Source organism: Ursus arctos, unplaced genomic scaffold, assembly GCF_023065955.2.
Source record: "Ursus arctos isolate Adak ecotype North America unplaced genomic scaffold, UrsArc2.0 scaffold_2, whole genome shotgun sequence".
Classification (NCBI taxonomy): domain Eukaryota; kingdom Metazoa; phylum Chordata; class Mammalia; order Carnivora; family Ursidae; genus Ursus; species Ursus arctos.
This window is the reverse complement of record NW_026622874.1, coordinates 83,165,976-83,187,869: the sequence shown is the minus strand read 5'-3', so window position 1 is coordinate 83,187,869 and position 21,894 is coordinate 83,165,976. Positions and strand designations below refer to the sequence as shown.

The window sequence follows — 21,894 nt, the reverse complement described above, 5'->3', positions numbered from 1 at the left end:
CCCCAAGGTGATAGATGGTCTGTGTTTGGAATGTATACACAGCTTGTGCAGAAAGCTTTAACTCCGCTTATGGCTCAAACCAATCCGAACAAGCCAAGGGGAGATCGGGTCCGCTCATGGACTCGGAAGCGGCGGTCATGCTTCAGAGAGTCCCAGACTGCGTCAACACCTTGGCCCGAACTGTTGGTAAACGTTCCTGGCCTCAAATACAACAATGAATGTTGTGTACAACCGATTTCTTATAAGGGGAAACACACACTTGCTTTCGGAGACAAGTTTGTCCTGAGATTTGACTGAGTCTCTTGGTGAGAGGACAACTGGGAACACAGGTGCATGTCTTTACCTATTATCTTGACAAAGGGACACACAAATGCTCTTCCTATGGTCCGTTCTTCTGAACCTTCTGAATGAAACGTTGCAACTCGTGCGACCTAGGAGCTGTCTTGGGTTTGCAAAAGTGGTTTTTATTGTGGGCACAGTATTCATTTTTATTATTCTCATTTAGAAATAACAACTTTGTGGAGCTATAATTCACATACCCTATCACTCATCCATTTAGAGTGTAGAATTCGGTGGATTTTAGTATATTCACAGAGTTGCTCCACCATCCCAATACATTTTAAAGCATTTTCATCTCCCTCCCCCCAAGAAAAACTCTGTATCCATTAGGGTCACTCCTCATTTCTCCCTCCACCCTTCCCAGCCCCAGGGTCAGTCTGTGTCGATAGATTTGCCTCTTCAGGACATTTCATATAAATGGAACCAAACCTAACGTGGTCTTTTGTGACTGGTCTTTTTCTCTTAGCATTATGCCTTTCAGGTTCATCCATGTTGTAGCATGGATCCGTACTTCATTTCTTTTTATTGCCAAAGAATATCCATATTATGGAATATACCACATTTTATTTATCCATGCATCAGTTGATGATCATCAATATTGTTTTAAGTTTTTGGCTATTTGGAGTAATACTGCTATAAGCAATCCTGTACATGTCTTTGTGTGGACATACGTTTTCATGTCTCTTGGGTAGATACCTACAAGTGGATATACCTACTGAATAGTATGGTAATTCTTTGTTTTCACCTTTTGAAGAACTGACACACTGTTTTCGGAAGTGCCTGCACTATTTTCAGATTCCACTAGCAGTGTACGAGGATTCCAATTTCTCCACATCCTCTTCCAACATTTGTTATCATTCACTAAAAAAAAAAAAAAAATCATTCTAGCCATCCTAGTGGGGGTGAAGGGACATCTTATTCTAGTTTTATTTGCATTTTCCTGACAGCCAATGATGTTGCCCATCTTTTCACGTGCTCTTGGCCAATATAGCCACTATATGGCCAATATATCTTTGGAAAAATATCTATTCAGGTGCTTTGATCATATTTTAATTGGGTTGTGTTTTTATTATTAGGTGGTATGAATTATTTATATATTCCATGGAAGTCCTCTAGTGGATATAGGATTTGCAAAAATATTCAATTCTGAGGCTATCTTTTTACCTCCTTTAAAGCACAAAAGTTTTTAATTTTGATGCTGCCCAATTTGTCTGTTTCTTTGATTGCTCATGCTTTGGTGTCATCTCTAAGAATCCACTGCATAATCCAAGGTCATAAAGATTTATTCCTTTGATTTATTCTAAGGGTTTTATAATTTTACCTCTTCTATTTAGGTCTTTGATCCAATTTGAATTAATTTTTTAAAAGTTTTATTTATTTAAGTAATCTCTACACCCAATGTGGGGCTCAAACTCACAACCCAGAGATCATGAGTCACACACTCCTCCAACTGAGCCAGTCAGGTGCCCCTAGTTTGAATTAATTTTTGTCAGTGGGGTGAGGTTCAAATTCATTCTTTGGCATGTGGATACCCACTTGTCCCAACAGCAAGACTATTCTTTTCCCCCATTTAATTGTCTTGTCATCCTTAGTGGTTTTTAAAAAATATTACTCAAATTAAGGGGCGCTTGAGGGGCTCATTCAGTTAAGGGTCCGACTCTTGATTTCAGCTCAGGTCATGATCTCAGGGTTGTGAGATCAAGCCCCATGTCAGGCTCTCAGCTGGCTGTGGAGCCTGCTTACAATTCTCTCTCTCCCTCTGCTCTTCCCCACCCCCTCTCTCAAAAAAAAGAAAAAGAAAAAAAATATTACTCAAATTAAAGAAAACCTAATGGAAAGGTATACCATGTTCATGGGTCATAAGACTCAATATTGTTAAGATGTCAACCCTAAATTAATCTCTGGAATTGATTCAATCCTAATCAAAATACCATCGACTTTCTGCAGAAATTGACAAGCTGATTCTCCACTTTATATGAAAAAGCAAAAGAACTACGATAGGGAAAAAAACCCAGTTTTGAAAAGGAAGAACAAAGTTGAAGGGCATACACTATCTGATATCAAGACGTAGCATAAAGTACAATAATCAGAACAGTGTGATATTGGTGTCATGATGGACATCTTGATCAATGGAATAGAAGAGAGAGTAAGGACATAGATTTACAGAGTGCCAAGCTGACTCAATGCAGAAAGGATTGTCTTTTCAACAAGAGATGCTGGAGTGAATGGAGGTCCATGTAAGAAAAAGTGAACCTCAACTCCTACCCCACATCATACAAAAATTAACTTGAAATGGATCAGAGACCTCAACACGAGAGCTAAAACTATAAAACATCCAAAGTGTAGGAGAAAATCTGTGCAATCTTAGGGTAGGCAAAGCTCTTATAGATAGGACACTGACATCATGAATCATGAAAGAAAAAAAAAACCCTGTAAGTTGTATTTTATTAAAACAGTAAAATAATCTGCTCTTCAAAACACACTGTTAAAAAAACGAAAGAGCAGGACTCTAGGAGAAAACACTTGAAGTAGTATGTCTGACAAAGAATTTGTACGCAGAATAAAGAATTCTTAACAACGAATAAGAAGACAAACAACCTAACAAAGTAATGCACAAAACATTTGAAAAGACGCTTCGTACAAGAAGATACATGAATGGCCCATAAGCACATGAAAAGATGGTTAACATAATTAGTCATGGGGAAATGTAAATCAAAACCGCAGGGAGACCCCATTTCCCACCTCCTAGAAGGACGGACAATTCCCAGTGTTAGCGAGAACATGGAGCCATTTAGACCTCTCCTCCCCAACTGGTTGGGATGCAAAATGGTACAGTTCGGCAGTTTCTCAGAAAGCTAAATGGACATTTATCGTATGACCCACCAATTCCACTTTTAATTATCCAAGAGAATGTAAACACGTTCACACAAAGACTTGCACATATTTATTCATAGCAGGCTTTTTCATTAATAACCCCAAACTGGAAAGAAGTCAAACAGCCACCGGCAGGTGAATAAATAAATTGTGGCACATCCATACAATGGGATACTAGTCACCAGTAAAAAGGAACTGACTATTGATCCATACACCAACACGGGTGGATAGAAAAAAAGGAAATATGCTGAGTTTAAAAAGCACGACATAGAAGAGTACATACCATCTGATTCCATTTTTATGAAGCCCTAGAAAAGACATACTAATCTCTAGGGACAGAAAGCAGATCGGTGATTCCTGGGTCTGGGGTAAATACTGGATTGACTAGAAAAGCACACAAGCGAACTTTTGGGAATTGAAACTATTCTCTGTCCTGGGTGAGAAGGTGGTGAGTTGGATGTATACATTTGTAAAAACTCACCAAACATTGCTTTTTTTTCAAACACTATGTATATATATATTTAAAGATTTTATTTATTTATTTGACAGAGAGAGAAAGAGAGCACAAGCAGGGGGAGCGGCAGGCAGAGGGAGAAGCAGACTCCCCGCTGAGCAAGAAGCCTGATATGGGACTTGATCCCAGGACCCCGGGATCATGACCTGAGCAGAAGGCAGATGCTTAACTGACTGAGCCACCCAGGTGTCCCTCAAACACTATATTTAAAATGGAGGTGAGGTACTGTATATAACATATTTAAAGTTCTAATGAAACACTTAAATCCATTGCTGTTTCACAATTATGAGAGTTCATATCTTAAAAAATCTAGATTTTTATGTTTTGAAAAATCACAAATATCTGACTGTTGTCCCCATGTGGCAACATTTTACCCGAACTGAATAGTGGCAGCCCTTCCCTCCTTAAGATGGAGCATGTGCTTCCTGGCCCACCCCATATCCCCCCCTATTCTCTATTTTCTTTTCCTCAGCTCATCTTTACTCATTTTTAAAATTCCCTGCTTTGGCTTATGTGGACATCTGACTTTATGACCCCTGTAAATTGTAGGTCAGATGCTCTTATTAAAATCCCCTGCACTTATTTTTTGCAGTAAAACCTCAATTATCCAAGGTTATCAGGGAATAAGAGTTCTGGGTAGCTGGATTTTCATTGTTAATTGCAGGTTGGCCTGAAAATGGATTTGACTCTGGTTATTGAAATCTTTCATGTTTCTGCCTCCGCTAGGGCAGGCAGCCCCAGAACATGACTGACTCATTGTTCTTGAACACCTGGCCAGGATTGGAGTCATGGATGGGGTTCAATGTACCGGGCTGGAGACGGTGAAAAGGGTCTTTTAGGGGAGCAGTTGGAATCTCTCCAGGGGCCAGGACATACCCTGGGCATCGTTTCTATTTATAAATGCAAATATTAGGTGCATTCCAGGCGCCCAGATTTTGGTCTCTAAATACCATTCCGACGAAAAGGAACCAGGGCTTCTGGGAGAAATGGCTGATGGCAGTTTTGGTGCAGCAAACGTACAGGCTGAGCCTGGGATATTTTATACCAGAAAGCAAAGGAAGGTCTCAGAGACTACTGGGGTCAGTCAAAAGGACTCCTTGAAGGGGTCCTTACTGGCAAAGATGGGAGAATTTGAGCACCTTCTAAAAAATGCAATTAATTGAAACATATTAAATGCATAAAAATCCATGAGTTCATTACAACACTGGAAAAGGGGGAAGGTAAGTAGAACATTAATGTTATTAATAAATAAGAGTCAGGGTGCCTGGCTGGCTCAGTCGGTAAAGTGTCTGCCTTTGGCTCAGGTCATGATCTCAGGGTTGTGGGCTCGAGCCCTGTGTCAGGCTTCATGCTCAGCAGGGAGTCTGTTTGTCCTTCTGCTCCTCCCCCTGCTCACACACTCTCTCAAATAAGTAAAATCTTAAAATAAATGAATAAACAAGAGTCACTAATACGTGGGTCCCATTCAGGTTGTTTTACCTGTATTGGGGGCCCTAGCAGCTATGATGTTCCATAAGCTCCTTAATTTACTGCAAGAATCTGCAAATTTCAGCTCAAAATCTAGCCCAAGGCCCGTTTTTATATGGAACCTGAGGCTAAGAATGGTTTTTATGTTTCTGAAGAGTTGTTAAAAAAAAAAAAAAGACTATATATAGGGCCAGCAAAACGTAAACTATTAACTAGTAGGCCCTTTACAGAAAAAGTTTATTGGCACCTGATTTACTGTGTCCTATATGTTTGTATTAAGTAGAAAGACATCCTTAAAACAGGCTCCATATAAGTATCTGTAAGTTTGATTTTATTTCTCCCCCCACTTGTTAATTCAGTATTTCCCGAACATCAGCCATTTGCATCCCACCCTCACACTGTTTGCTAACTTGCTGGAGCACTAGGATCATTATTCACTTAACGTATAACATCACCCGAACTCACTTTTTTTTGCTTAAAAACATTCAGCCTTGTCCTAAGCAATACTATGAGTCCACTGCAATGCCGTATTTGTGAAATAAGTTTGATGTGTTAGCTGTATCTTCCTAATACCTATTAAAATAATTTCGCTCTTTAAAAAAGAGTCCCTCTCAAAAGAGGAACTTAAAATCATCTTGCATATCACCCTTTAGAAAATTCTCTGTGGTTTTCTACCTGGCTGAAGGATTTTGTCGTATATCCTCATGCCCTCCTTTTAAGTGTGTTGGGACAGGCATAATTATGCCCATTTCACAGAGAGGGTAACTAGAGCCAGAGGGACTTACCCACCGTCAAAGCCAGTCAGAGGCAGAGCTGGATACAGAAACCAGGTCACCTGGCTTCCAGCCACTTCTACCGACAGGGTTGATGGGACACCTGACTTCTTGCCCCCGCTCTGGCAGGTGCTGAGGAAGTTTGCAACGTAGCAGTGGGGCCGGCCGCCTCCTCCACGAGTACATATGCACCCCATTTGCCCTAGGCTACGGCACACCGACATCTAGGGGTCCTCCCATAAAATCACACCAGCGTGACTGATGGAGGGGATAAGAAAGTGGCCCCTCCAGGAGGGGAGACACAATGGTCTTATTTGAGCTGATCAGAGACAGAGAATACTCCCAAGGTGTATCGTTAAGTGAGAAAGAGAGGGCAGAACAGTAGATAAAGCCTATGTGCATTTGTGTTAAAAAAAAAAAAAAAAAGAAGAAGGGAAATAGAAGTATAGAGACATTTACTGGGGTGGACATAGCCTATGCTGGAGAGGCTACAGAAGAAAGCAGTAACATGAATTGCCTTCAAGAAGGGGAACTGGGTGGCGGGGTGGGGGGGCACAGAAAGGGAAAGGAGGCTTTTGAAATCAGAGTTACTCCTTCTGCATCTTTTGTATTTTGGATCGCGTCAATGTTTCACCTGTTTGTTTGTTTATTCAGTCCATAAATATTTACTAAGCCCCTACTGTGTGCTCAGCACTGTTCTAGCAATAAACAACGAGTAAAGAAATCAATTAATCCCTGCCTCTATACAGCCTACGTGCCCAGAGGGACAGAACCAAAAAAATTAAAAAGAGCAATTACATTTGAGAATTTATGCTGATTAGAGTTTGGTCAAAAAAATTCTGTATGGCAGCATTAGATACACAGAGATTAAAGTGTTTTGTAACACCAGGTGTATCAGCCAAGCTTTGGGGAAAAGCACACCTTTGCATGTCACTGGGGTTGGAGCTGGTGTAGTCATTTGGAGAGTATTTGGTAGTCTCTAGAACATTTAAAATGTGACAGCCTGGACCCAGTGGTTCTACTCTTGGTGCATGCAGGTGTGCATGCCTGCAATGTGTGGGTATGCGTGTGCTCACGCGTGCGTGCGTGCGCGCGTGTGTGTGTGTGTACGTGCGTGCTCACTGTAATGATAGTGCTTGCAACCCTATAATCCCCCCAAACTGGAAACGACCCCCTGGGCCCAGTGACAGGCTGCTGGGGAGTGGGTGGGGTGCAAACCCTTGGGTCACTGCTCCACATTGTGGGGTGGCATCTGGGGGTGACACGGGGGCAGGTTGGTAGGTATCCCGTAGTTTCACTCTGTGATGGGGTGATGGATTCCACAGGGCAGGGAGCACCCTCAAAGGGCAGTGAGGAATCCCCATTGACGGCACAGATAAGCGCATCCCACAGCCCTGGGGAGGCCAGCAAACGCTGGATGTTAAGGACCCAGAAGTGACTTAGATTCCCATCAGGGGGTGGATGGCATAGGGTTTGGCCTATGTTAGGGCAGTCAGACCCCAGCTAGGGCCTGGTTCTGCTGTCTCTCAAGGGAGGGCCTCGATCCATGACAATAATTAGGTTGGCCCTCGAAGTCTTAATTTTCTCATCTGTAAAATGGGGATAACAGTACCTGTGCCTACTAGGTTGTTGTCAGAATTCAATGAGATAATGCGTGGGAAGTACATGTGCTTGGCACATAGTGAGTCTTGAAACATGGTGACTGTAATTACTATCGTTATCGTTGTTTTAAGGAGCAGAATTATTATTGCTGTCCTGGGTTGCTAGGCCTGTCATTTGTAGAGAAATGGCCCACTGGAAAAGTGGCACTCAGACGGCTTCTTGCGGGCCTGGGTCCTTCCCTGGCAGGAAATCCCACAGTCCCCAGATTTCCAGTGGTCCCCACAGTCTCCAACGGCTGGCAAGTGGCTTTCCAGACAACTTCTGTAACAGCTGCACCTACATCCAGCCTGGCCAGCACCAGCAGCCGTGTACACAGCCACTGACGAGGCCACGTTCCACACTTGTCCCATATGAAGGAAGATCCAGGGGGCTGGGGGCCCCTCCTCTGGACCAGAGCCCTCCCTACCTCAGCAGGCGCCTTGGCCCTGGCATGCCTCCCTGCAGGATGGTGGGGAACCTCAGGATCATAAACATTTCTGCTCTGCTGACTTTGGCCTTGTGGGTTTCCCCATAAATCCCTTTGCTTAACCCAGACCTTGTGGTGGTGTAGATTCATTCCAACCCTCCACGGAGCCAGTGCCTGCCCTCAAGGATGCAGGCGGAGAGGCCGAACCTGGACCTGGAATACAGCATCCCTTCCTGCTTGCTAATTCTGAGCCACCTTGGGAAAGAATGGCTGCGGCTCCCTGTGGAAGGCCAGCTGCGTCAAACTGGGGGACAGGGGACCCCACCCCATGCAGTTTCCTCCCCACACCTTCTGGGATGTGTGTCCTGCAGATGACACTCTCCCTGTGTCCCCAAGCAAAATGAAACCATCTTTCCTGAAGAGACCAATTAGGACATGAACCTTGTGCTCTGGGGTGTTAGGAAAGGAGAGGAGCCCAGTGGGCCGATGTTGCAGGCACTGAACACAGCCCAGGAGAGCTCAGAACGGAGCAGTGACCCTGGATGGAAGCCAGCGTTGGGGAGTGGGCAAAGCGTGTGGGGCAAGGGCCTGCCACCTTCTCCACCCTAACCCTATGCCAGCCTCCATCCTGTCTACCCGCCAGCTCCGAGTGGCCTTGCTGTGCCAGTCTGGCTGGTCCTGGGATGAAAGATGAGTCATGGCGTCAGATAAGCACTTCGAGCTGCTGCTGGTACAGAACACGGACCACGCCTTGCAAGGAGCAGAGTCCTTAGAAAACCTGGTCTGGTCTCCAGACCCGAAGCCATCACTGAGGTCCTCCCTGCACCCCTCACCCCCATCAGCTCTGTGGAGGCCTAGGGCGCCAGAGACCCCACCGCTCAGAGCTCACACACCATACACCCGTGCCTCTTAGGCACCACACAGAAACCAATCACAGCCTCCAAAAGAAAGAGGCATTTGGGAGGAAATGCTTTGTCCACACTCATGGTGGTAACAAGGCATCCAGGGCCCCAAGAACGGCTGCTTACACCTGCTTTCCTCCCCAACCATCAGTGAACCTGGGATGATTGTACAGGCTGCTGGCTCAGGACATAGGTGCTGGAGCCAAGCTTTGGGTTTGAGTCCAGCTGCACTGTGCAAACTTGGGCAAGCTACATGGCATGTCTGTGCCTCCCTTTTCTCGTCTGAATACTGGGGACAGTATGACACCTACCTCCAAGGGTGCCTAGAACCATGCCTGGTTCACAGCAACTTAAATGCACCAGCTCTTACAAGCTTCTATTCTTTCAAGGGCCCATGCAACTGAAAAAAATATGATTGCTTTCCAAATATGGGAAGAAAATGGCAGCCATTAAGTAAATGTATGCCCTGTGATGCCAACCACACAAACGGCATTCCACTTTTCATGGTGATATGCAAATGATATGGGAACTCATATTTTTGATGGTGAAAGTTATAAAGGTCACAGAGGAAAATGGCCCCAAGGATGAGGAACCTTGAACTTCAGTACATCCTGAGGGCACAGACCAGTCCTGGAGACCTTCTTCCTGGTGACCATCTGTCACCCACTTCCCAAGAGTCCCCTTTAGCAGCTCCAGCCAAGAGCTTAGAGTCAAAAGCCTAGAAACATTCCTTTTTTTTTTTTTTAAAGACTCCCACATACATAAATAAGATCGTCAACAATGGTCGGGAGACCCCTGGGACCCCTTCACATGGCAACGTGATAATGCGAAGTCCAAAGAAATCTCCAATACACAGATCCATTTAAAAATCTCACTTCCAAAAGAAACGCTCGACTTATAGTGCGGATGACAAAACCATCAGAGGCAGTTACCATGAGGTTGCAGGACAGGACTTCCATGTTCCAAAGTGACCAGACCAGACCAGACTAGCTTGCGGGTTTTAGGGACTCGGATGATGCGTCTGTGCTGACTATTTGTTTCCAGTACCTTCCAGGTTCTCGATCCAGCTTACACTGGAGGAATGAAAAAGCTCTGAAAAGCTGTCTCTGAAGACAGAAGGCTCTAGCAGCAAAGGCAGGTCAAGAACTGGACCTGAGGAAGGCTGGCTGGCTCTCTGTTCCCAGGAAGAACTCCTCAAAGCACAAGGGCTCAAGCGTTGAGTGCCGCCTTTGTACCTGGGCACCATCTTTCTTAGCATTGACTCACTCTTGTTTTTACTTAAACACTTACTTTAGCTTTGTCCTAAGCCAGAGTGTCCACAAAATCACAGGTCTGATGTCACTAATTATATATGTTTTCTAATACACCTCAACATAAACAATTACTGCTGAGATGAAAGATGTTCGTGGGCACACCATCTGAAAACCATCTCCACACGCCACACTGCACAGGGAGGCGGACTCAGCAAGGCTCTTCCTTTGCCTGGAAACTCACCAGATTAGATAAAATACCTCACAGTTTGCAACTCAAAGACAGCCCCCCAGCTGTGGTGCAAGGCGGTGGGTGTTCTTACAAAACCCGTTCTGTAGGTTTCTCCTACAAGGTCTCTATCCCAGGAGAAGCTTGACACTTGTCCTGCCGTTCCAACCAGAAGACCATAAACTCTAAGACAGTAGATGGGGGAGCCCAATGCAGGACTCGATCCCAGGACCTGGGATCCTGGGATCCTAGGATCATGACCTGAGCTGAAGGCAGACCCTTAACCGACTGAGCCACCCACGCGCCCCCTTGAATGGCCTTTTAAAGGAGAAACAAGCATTCATCTGGCCTTTGGCCAATATGCTAAATCTTGGAGGACCTGCTGATCCTCCTTTGTCATTTCCTTGCTCACCTGGTGACCTGGTGCCACAGGTGGGCTTCAAAGGGGATTACCCTTTGTAATGACAAAACTCTCACTGCCTGGCTTCTCTGTGTGGACACAGATGCCCACAGCAAGGAAACCTAAATGTACAACAGAGCAGAAGGATGGAACAGACTACCGTACAGGCACGCAATGAAAGACTAGAGAGCTGTTAAGGATGGTTAATTATGGTAACTATGTGTACAGGAAAAAAAAGTTTGGATAAGATTAACCAAAATGTTTTCAGTGATTATGTTTGGGTGGAAGGAGCCCGGGTTATTAAAAAAGAATGTTTTTAGTTTAATCTGCTTTGCAATGTTTTTATAATGAACATATATTGCTTGTATAATAAATGAGAACATGATTTTTTTTTTTGTAGCAACATGGGAAAAGGCTTGTGAGAGAATGTTACTTGATAAAGGCGACATGATAACTACAGATCTTTCTCGACTTACACTGGGGATACGTCTTGATAAGCCCGTGGTAAGTTGAAAATATTCTAAGTCAAAAATTCATTTAATACACTTCGGGGGGCCTGGGTGGTTCAGTGGGTTAAGTGTCTGCCTTCAGCTAGGGTCGTGACCTCGGGGTCCTGGGACTGAGCCCCATGTTGGTCTCCGTGCTCAGTGGAGAGCCTGCCTCTCCCTCTCCCTCTGGCCCCAACAGCCGCTCGTGCTCGCTCTCTCTCGTGCTGTTTCTCTCTCTCTCAAATAAATAAATACATAAAATCTTTAAAAAAATAAAGCAAAACAAAAAGGTTTAAAAAAATGCATTTCATACTCCTAACCTCCTGAATATCACAGTCCAGCCTAGCCTGCCTTACTGGTACTCGGAACACCGACATGAGCCTGCAATTCGGCAAAGCCGTTTAACACAGAGCCTGGTTTATGACAAAGTGTTGAATATCTTGTGTACTTGATTGGATACCATGCTGAAATTGAGAAACAGGCTGGTCGTGGGGGTGTAGATGGTTGAAGCATATTGACTCTTTGCTCTCGGGATCTCGTGGTTGACGGGAAGCTGCGGCTACCGCCCCGGCCCAGCCCCACGAGAGACCATCGCACTGCGGATCACCAGCCCGGCACAAGGTCCACACTCAAAATTCCAAGTACGGGTTCTACCGAATGTGTCTGACTCTTGCACCCTTGTGAAGGTGAAAAATGAGAAGCCGGACCCTTGTGTATGTGGAAAGATCGATTGTCAGGAAAAGTGGTAATTAGGGCATTGGGAATTAGGGAAGGTTTTTTTTTTCTTTTCTTTTTTTTCTTTTTTTAATGTGGGCTTCCTAGAATGTAGATGGAACTCTAGGAGAGGGGGATTCTGGATTGGTTGGGATCACTGCAGGCTTGCTAGGAAGTTCAGATTGGATGTACACTTGAGCTTATGTTCTAATATTTGTAACTATTCTCCAAAATTGTTTCTTATAGTTTTTTTTTTAATTCAAGAATATTGAATAAACCCCCAAAGGGAGGGCTGTTCTATCCATTAGGAAAATCTGCCCAGGGTCTCTGGCAGCCTGACCCTTTCTTCCCCAAGTTCTACAGGAAGACCTTTCCTTTCCTCCTGGGGAGGGGGTGAGCGAAAGATGGGTTTTAGAGGAGGTGGCAGCCTCAGAACCTGCATATCCTGGATGGCTCCTGTCTTCCAAACTCTTGTTGACAGAGTCTTAATGCTATGTTTGCTTTCCTTATTGCTGAGGACTTGGCTACACCAGCCTTTATCCTGTACGATCACAGTTACATGAGAAAACACCTCTCCCACCAGGCCGGCTGCCAGGAGCTGTGTCACCTCGTCCCAAGGGGTGGATGACTTGGGGGTGCCAATGGTGAGGCCACGAGCCCACAGCCCCGCCCCTCCACAGCCAAGCCGGTGGCCACTTGCCCGGGGTGGGTGGTGTGTGTTGACAGCTGGCAGGGAAGAATGTGGTCAGTTTCATGTGCTCCCTACTTCTCTCCCTGCCAAGGCTGGAGGCAACTTGGAGTGGGCAGTCCCCGCCCAGCCCTGGAAGGTGCTAGGGGTGCGGGGAGTAGAGGTGGAGGTGGGGGTTCCTTATTCCACTGGGAATAAAATGCAGTGTTCCCAACTATAGTCCCCAAAGTAATGTCAATATGATAATATTTTGAGGCTCACATAGTAGGTCCTGCTCTATAGCTGCTCTCTCTCGTTCCCTTTGGGACACATAAATTATTCTATTATTATCAAAATGGTGGGCTTTGGAGTGAGCCTGCCGTGGACTTGGGTGGTGTCTTGGACACATCCTATCACCTCTCTGAGCCTCTGTTGTCTCATCTGTAAATGGGGCCAGCGGCGGTGTTGCCTTCACTGGGCTTTTTTTTCCGTGGGGATTACAATGAGATTAATGCTGGTAAAGCCCTTGGTATGGTGTTGACTAAATGTTGGCTATTATGAGGGGAAAGAAAGATGAAAACGTGGGGTTGGCTGCTAAGGTTACATTCTTATTTGCGAGGCTGCTTTAGAAAGAACAGGGGCTAGAAGGGGAGTTTCCCTCGCTTGGTAAATGAATGATTCCATTTTGGGACCGCACTTCCTGGAGGCTCAGCTGTCTGTGTCCCATTCCTGTCAGAAACTGTCAAGGGCTCCAGGTGTCTGTGCAAGGAGGGCTAAACTCTCCGCCGGCTTTGACGATGACTTACGATATGGCCCCGACCTACATGTCTCCTTTTATTCCCCTTGCTTCCCTTTTATTCCCCTCGCTTCCCTCCAGCATGGGGTCATTAAGAGCCTGGGTTTGAATCCCAGCTCTGTCACTTTCTTGCTGCGGGACCCTGTAGCACTGACTTCTCTCTGTGCCCTGACTGTCCCAACTGTAAAACAAGCAGAGACTAGTACTACATCATTGGGTTTGGCGTGCAGATTAAATCATAAAAATGAGGGGCGCCTGTGTGGCTCGGTTAAGTCTGCCTTTGGCTCAGCTCATGATCCCAGGGTCCAGGGATCAAGCCCCACACTGGGCTCTCTGCTCAGTCGGGAGCCTTCTTCTCCCTCTGCCTGCCCCCCTCTCTCTCTGTGTCAAATAAATAAATAAAATCTCAAAAAAATTTTTTTAAATTAAAAATCTCATTAGTAATTCTAAATACAGATGACATGTTCATGTTGACAATACTTGGAATATATGGGCTTGATAAAATATAGAAATTAATTTCACCTGTGTCTTTTTTCTTTTTTAAAAAAGTATGGCTCTCAGAAAATTTTTAAGTTGTTTATGTAGCTCAGATTTTGTGGCTTGTGTTATATTTATACTGGACAGCACCCACCTGGAACCGTGGCCGCACACAGGAGGCACTTAAATAGGAAATGAATGTAAAAATGAATACAGTTGCTGCCAAATGGGTGCTTTTTTTGTTTGTTTGAGCATAAGCAAGGTTCTGTCTGCCAGGCTGCAGGAAAATGGGAGGGAGACGGTGGCAGAACGGTTTACATAACTAAATGATCACAACTAACATCTACTATTATGTTGATGATAGCAGCTCCCCTTGGTTGAGCACCTAACGTGTGCCAGGAATGGTCACTGGACTTTACCCACACCTTCTCCTGTAATCCTCAAGTCAGTCCTGCAAGGAATCGCAGCATCCTTAGCACAGCCAACTGCCCCAGGTTGCCGGGCTGGTGAGTGGAGAGCTGGAGTTTGCACAGCGGCTGTCTGAGGCTCCCCAGTGCACCTGCCCTCTGCAGGGGCCACTCTGGGTGCTGTCCTGTCCTATGGGACTTGAAGGCTCTGCGTGGGCCTGACAGCAGGCAGGGGTTTCTGGCTCCTGGAGGCAAAGAGCTCCTGCAGTCAGTGAGTCCCTGTTCTCGAGGGTCCAGGAAGCGAGTGAAATAATTCATAATCTCTCATCCTCTTAAGCTCACCCATCCAGATCTGGCTGCCTGCCCTCTCAAGTTCAAGGACTTCAGGGAACTGGCCCTGGCCTGGGTGGTCATTCTCGTTCAAGGCAGTCGTGGCGGATGGCACTGGGTCCAGCCTGACCAGAGAGAGGGCCCTGCCCATGTCCCTGAAGCAACAGCAGCCACAGCCTGTGGCTAGAGGCCTGGAGCTAAAGGCCTGGGCCCACCCAATACCCCATATCTGGGGCTCCGATCTGCTTGAGCAGGGCTCCCCCTCCCGTGGTATCTAATTCAAGACCTCCCTGAAGGCGGCCTTTGTGGTAAGATGCACAGATCAGAACGCCTTGGAATGGGGAAGAGGTTTGCAACACATGGACAGAAAGTTCTCCCGTCTCCAGGTCCCCCACTATGTCTTTAAATAGTGGGTTTGAACTTGAGGAAGCCACTTGGGTCTGGTCAACGAGACAATTGACTAAAGAAGTCAGCAAAGACCTTATTCCCTTGGCAACAGCTGAGTGTCAAGGAGTCTGACCTCAGAGGGAACAAACATCCGGTCGGGGGGACCTCGGAGTACCCTCACCCCAGGTGAGAACCAATGGGTCACCACACAGTGCACAGCTGAGAACAATGGCTCCTAGAGTCTGGTCCCAGACCAGGGGCGGCCGAATCACCTGGGAACTGGTTAGAAAGGCAAGTCCTCACGCCCCACCCCAGACCTCCTGAATCAGAATCTCTGGGTTTGATCAGCCGCCCAGGAGACTCTGGGCCATGCTGAAGTCTGAGACTGGAGGCCTTCAGCCTCCTACTCAAAGTACAGCGCCAGGACCCCCGATCAGCGTTCTTCACAGCTTGTTAGAGATGAACATTCCAGCCCCACTTGCTGTACCGGATCAGAATCTGCACTTGCCAAGACCCCAGGGCACGTGCGTGCGTGTTAAAATTTGAGACGCGCTGGCCAGAGTCCCCCACCGGTAAGCCAAGGAATCTCATGCTCAAATGCTTTCAGGGGCCAAGCAGGTGACGCCCCAAAAAATGAAGTCACATCAGCTCCAGCTGATTATTGCCATTGGGAAATGTGAGCTCAGGAGGCCCAGATCTTCCCATTTTCCAAGAGCGTCTGGAAACCCAGATGCCTAAGTGAAACTGCCTAATTTAAAAATTACTGTGTGGGTCACACAGCCTGAGACCCATGGTGCGCCAGCGTGCAAACGTGCTCACAGGCCTCCCAGGCATGGCAAAGGGCGCACACACAGTAGGGACTCAAGAAGGGCTGGGACAGAGGTTCTCAAACGTGGCTGCATAACAGAATCACCTGTAGATCTTTGAGACACGCTGACACCTGATTCCCATCCCCAGACTGCCTGAGAGCCTTGGTCTGGGGCATGAGCCCAGCGCTCTTAAAAAGCTCCCCAGGTAATTCCAGTGTGCAGCAAGAGTTAGGGAATGGTCAGGCTGCAGCAGTAAAGGGCCAGGCAGTACTAGCTCAAGCTCTCACGGTCTGTCACAATTACCCCGCGCAGCCACGATAATGCAAAAGCAGCCAGAGGTAAGAGGAAACAGTTGAGCGCGGCTGTGTTTCGACACACTTTATTTATGAATGCTGCACTTTCAATTTCATTTAATTTGCACGTTGATAGAATATTACTTTTCTCTTGATTTTTTTCTTTTTTAAAGATTTTATTTATTTGAGAGAGAGAGCATGCATAAGCAGGGGGAGGAACGGAGGGAGAGAGACAAGCAGACTCCCTGCTGAGCACGGACCCTAATGTGGGGCGCGATCCCACGACCCCGAGATCATGACCTGAGCCGAAATCAGGAGACAGCCACTTAACTGACTGAGCCACCCAGGTGCCCCTCTCTTGGTTTTTTCAACCACAAAAAAACCATTCTTAGGTCACGGGCTGCACAGAGACAGATGGTGGGCCGAGCCAGGTCTTGGGACCATAGTTGGCTGACCCCTGGGCTAGAGGAATGAATGGAGGGCATGAAGGCCGGGAGTGCAGGCCTTCTCCTTCCCGGCATTTTCCCACACGATCTCCCCGACGACACAATCTCTGCAACCTTAGGAGCACTTGATTATGAAAAGGTGGTGTTGACAAGGCCCAGTCAAGTATTGGCTTGGTCTGGCTCTGGGCCATAGACTTCAGATCGGGCCCCCAATCCTTCATCACCCTGGCAAGATTTCAGGGAGCTGCCTTCCAATGGGCGACTCCAAGCCCCACCCCCCGGCTGGTGCCATCACTGAGTTTTAACATGTAGTGACCAACTTAACTGCATGGCAGGCACCGTGCGGAGAGCTTGGCCCACGTCATCTTGTGTCCTCACAGCAGCTCTGTGCCAGAGAACTAGTACATGCCTATGTATGTTATTAGACACCCGTTTTTTATTTTTTTTATATATCTGTTTTTTAGATGAGGAGACTGAGGCACAGAGAAGTCAGATGATTCACCCAAAGTCACACAGTGAGAGTAGCAGAGCAGAACTGAACCCATGTCTGTCTGACTCCAGAGCCTGCTTTCATAACCACTTTGCTTTACGGGCTCCCAATAATCTATGTTAAGGACAATCAATAACCATCACCATCGGGGCGCCTGGGTGGCACAGCGGTTGAGCATCTGCCTTCTGCTCAGGACGTGATCCCAGCGTTATGGGATCGAGCCCCACATCAGGCTCCTCTGCTATGAGCCTGCTTCTTCCTCTCCCACTCCCCCTGCTTGTGTTCCCTCTCCCACTGGCTGTCTCTATCTCTGTCGAATAAATAAATAAAATCTTTTAAAAAGAAATAACCATCACCATCACCAGTCACCACAATGCCAGACACAATCGTATCAAGGACAAGCCTTAGGCAGCACATGTGGTCTCTCTGTATCTCAAATGGCATCTAGATACCACTCAATCTTCTCTGCCTTGAATTGCAGCCAGACCTGGGGCACCCAAGAGAGATTCTGCACCCTCTCCAGGAAGAAGGAGGCTCAGAGAGCTGCCCCCAGACAGCTGTGCAGGTTGTGTACTGCACAACTCTAGGTGGCATCAATCATAGTAGTCTACGTGAATGATACCCATGGAGTTGTGGAGCACACAGCCCACATAGCTGTTCACAGCAGCCTTGGAAATGCTCACGGTTGCTTGGCACAGGACTGACCTTGGATGCTCACTATTACTGCAGTCTAGAACTACATCTTCAAAAAGGGATTAGGGCCCAGCAGGATATGCCACCATGGATGGTAGGGGCCAGGCTGGCAGCTTTGGGGAAGGCTTTGGGTCAGAAGCAGGAAGTGGCTGGTTCCTCCTAGGACCTCCTTTCTCCATTCTCCTCCAGTTCTGCCTCCAGGTTGCCCTGAGCTGGCCCTCCACTGCCCGTTCTCACGCTGGGTAGCACCTGCCCCTCACCATCCAGGGCTGCTGGGAACTCCTAGCCAAACACTCAAGCTCTCTCCTTACCAGAGTGTTTCCCTATGTTTGCTTTGCTTTTATGATCTGAGCCAGGACCTGTGCCAAGGCTTACCTGCACCAGCTCATGTGACATTCATCACAACCCCATGAGGCAGGAACTGTGATCACCCTCGTTTTACAGACAAGGACTCTGAGGTTCAGAGAGGTTAGATATCTGGCTCAAAGTCACACAACTAGGTGTCAGAACTAGGAATCAAATTTGGGTCTTTCAGACTTTGGAGCCCAAACTCTTAACCGTCTTTCTAGGAGATGGATATGTCATGTCTTCTGGGTCTGTTTCCCCATCTGCATATTGGGCCTTGGGTCTGGGAAGCCGTGTGGGTGACCATGATGTTGCTGCTGGTGATGATGGGGATGATGATGATGGTAATGAAGGTGATGTTGATGGTCATGAAGGTGTTGAAGGTGATGATGGGGATGATGATGATGGTGATGATGGGGATGATGGGGATGATGATGATGATGGAGATGATGGTGATGAAGGTGATGGTGACAGTGATGAAGGTGATAATGGTGGCAGGGATGACGATGAAGGAGGTGATGACAGTGATGACAATGGTGACAACAATGATATACTTACTGGATAGTGGTACTGTGCAGATTAAATGAGTTAAGTCAGGCCAAACGTGGCTCGCTGTACCTGTCCTATGTCAGCACTCTATGAGTGCTGGGTCAGCTGAGCTCCCTGTGCCCTGAATCCACAAAGTAGGGTCCACTGCACTGGAGTTTATGAAGTGAGCATCTTCCTCCTCAAATACTAAGTGAAAGGCATGAATCAAAGACAAGAAAGGGGGAAAGGGCCCTTGGCCCCCTTTCTCCAGCTAAGTCTTCATTTCCTGCAAACCTCTAAAATCCAGCGTGCTGTTCTGGGCCTTGGGCCCAAGCTTTGGAACTGAGTCATTGGGACATAGGCCCAGCCCCTGGGCAGGAGGAAGCCAGGACTCCAGGGAAATTTAGAGGCTATGAATTGGGTGCCCAGGAAGGTAAGGGGCTGCTTCTCCAAGAGTCAAAGCCACACGCAAGCTAGGCTCTGGGCGGCCCCTCTCTGCTGGGAGGGATTTGAATCCTTACCCGCACGGTGACCCAGGGTAGTTCCTGGGAAGCAAACAGCTGAAACCTTACACTTGGCTGCAGGTGAGCCAAGGGCTTCAAGAACCAAGTCATGGAGTAAAAATTTCCACTCCTCCTCCGCACCCACTTCTCAAATAACACCTGGAAGCCCAGGAGAGGCAGGATAGGGAAAGCGGAGTGGGCTCTGTGGTCAGATCGTTTGTTTCGGTTTGAATCCCAGCCCCACCATTTGCTAGTTCTGTGTGACCTTGGGCAAGTTACTTAACCTCTCTGAGCCCATTTTCTTATCTGCAAAATACAGACAACGATACATCCTGTTTCACTGGATTGTGGCAAAGATAGAATGAGATCATGCAGTGAGAGACCTGGTGTCTCCAGGGGTCAAATGGGAAGAAGATGTGTACCTACCCTTTATGGCTGCTCAAAGAATTCTGTGAAATAATGCATGAGCCTGGCATGGAATGTACACATGTTGGAAGAGAAACTGAAGCCAGTTCATCCCCGTGTGTAAGGCAAGCAAAGCAACATGGTTCCTGGATGGAGTGGCAACACCTCGAGGGAACAACAAGCTCTGGAGAGCTGTCTGACTTTGGGGAGCGGTCTTTAGGCTGGGGTGTTCAGCCAACTAGATCATAAGATCGACAAGAAGTCGGCCCCACCCGTCGAGCCAATGGTGGGCCCCAGTGGGAGTTTGGGAGTCGGCACGAGGATGGAGAGGGAGTCTCAGAGGAGGGTCCTGGGAGCTGGGAGATGTAGCTTGCTCAGCACTGTAGGTCCAATGCCTGGCCCGCCGCGGCAGTGGCGAAGCAGTAAAGAAAACAGACAAAACCTTGCGCTCTAGGAGTTTAAATCCCTGTGGATGAATGTAGTAGCATTCAGGAAACACTCCTTAAATGCTGGGAGATGTTGTTCTCCCACTGCCCCCCAACCACCACGCTACTCCTCCAGGTTCTGCCCTCTGTATGTGTGTTGGGGGGAGACCTGCTCACCAGGCCCAGCATCCCGGGGCAGGCTGCCACCCATGTCATCTAGCGTCAGAGGCGTCAGACCAGCTTCTGTTCCAACAGCCTGCGAGTTGCAACGAACCAGTCTGCTCTCCACTTGAACATCACCCCTCCCTGGATACACACAGCCAGGCCCAGTTCTGATCTTTCAACTTTCCCTGAGTTCTCCAGCTGAAGGTGCTCCTCCTGGCCTCTCAGGGCTGGCCTCTCCTCCCACAGCCCCACCCTCCTCCACTCTCGAAGCCCCGCAGAATGGTGCAGCCTTTCTGGAGTTCACTGGAGCAGTGAGAAGGGTGAGGCGGGTGACGGGGGGACCCGAAGGCCCTGAGCTAAGGTGCTGTGCACTTAGCTTACAGAGAGCCCTCACGGGAGCTGCTACTGTCCCCAGTCCACAGGCCAGTACTGGGGCTCAGGGGCTAAGTATCAAGCTCAAGGTCACACACAGCCCAGCTCCAATGCCAAACTGTCTGACTTCCAAACTCAACCCTTAAACAAACTGCCTCTCGAGGACTCTGGGTAAACCTCAGTGGTCACGCTTCGAGGACCTTTGAGGACAGGAACTGTCTCCCCAAACAGCCTGGCGTAAACCAGGACTCCTCTGGCCCAGTACACGGCCCCTCCTTCCATTAGGGAGCACCTCCCATGTGCCAAGCTCCCCCATGCCCCATCTCTAAAGCCTTGAAAGGCAGCCTTCGGGCCCACAGACGCAGACCGCAAAGGTTCTTTGTGGTCTCTCTCACCAAACTAAACAAAGCCCTCATCCAGCTCCTCAGTGCAGCACAGACCATGAGGAGGGACAAAGGTGATCCTACCTGGGGTGGGGAGTGGTGCCTTTCAACCAGGAAAATCAACAAACGCCACACGGAGACAGAGGTGAGAGACCCACAGTGGAATTTCAGGAATCAGCCTGCAGAGGGCGGGGGAGCTGGTCTGGGGAGGTTGTCTTGTAGCCCCAATGTCCGCAGAGCCAGATGCTGCAGGAGGGTGCACCAGACTTCCCTGATCTTAGTCTTCCTTCCAGACCTGGGCTCAGGAATGAGCTCCCTGGCACATCAGGAGGAAGCAAGGCTGCCTGGGTTGTTCCAGAAGTCTGCAAGGAAAGGGCTCTGTTTGTTGCAGGGGCACCAGAGGCGCCCGACTCCCCAGCCCCCACAATCCTTATTATCATCTCCAGTTTCCAGTTGAGAAAACTGAAGCACAGAGAGGTTAAGTAACTTGCCTGAGATCACACAGTGGAGAAGCACAGAGCCGGGATTCTGCTCTCTGGAGGTTAGCAGGCCCAGGCTAAGAATCACTGCATCTTTTGTGTATTCCCACCAGCTAAGAAGATTTCTTCTGCATTTATATTTTGTAATTTACCTTATGGAAACACAGGATTTTTTAGCTTTGCAAATACAAAGCAAAATAAAAATATGGATGATGCTTTTACACACTCCTTAGACACTGTCCCCATCTGAACCTGCTGGTCTTGATATTTGGTCCAGTGGCTGATTCTAGCCTCCCTATTCTCCCCATCCTGACCTCCTATGATAGTCCCTGAGATGAAGAACAAGCACTTTGTGTGGACAAAGTCATTTAATCCTTGCAGGATTCCTGTGAACCATGACTCCTGGACAGCCCCATTTGCAGGTGGAAAACTCAGGCTCAGAGAAGTACACACACTTGATTATTCACAGCTCAGAA

General features: G+C 47.6%; 1 protein-coding gene and 1 long non-coding RNA gene across 2 annotated transcripts in view; one reads left to right on the top strand and one right to left on the bottom strand.

The window, feature by feature from the left end:
- Positions 1 to 21,894, top strand: part of LOC113267572 (uncharacterized) — a 108,329-nt gene that overhangs the window by 3,996 nt on the left and 82,439 nt on the right. Inside the window, exons 4-5 of the long non-coding RNA XR_008960266.1 lie at positions 3,763 to 3,944; positions 11,217 to 11,320. This is a non-coding gene — a long non-coding RNA (uncharacterized LOC113267572). The remainder of the gene's footprint in view (positions 1 to 3,762; positions 3,945 to 11,216; positions 11,321 to 21,894) is intronic.
- The window catches only part of SCNN1B (sodium channel epithelial 1 subunit beta), a 53,437-nt gene that overhangs the window by 24,740 nt on the left and 6,803 nt on the right, over positions 1 to 21,894 (bottom strand). The gene's annotated exons all lie outside the window — the stretch shown is intronic.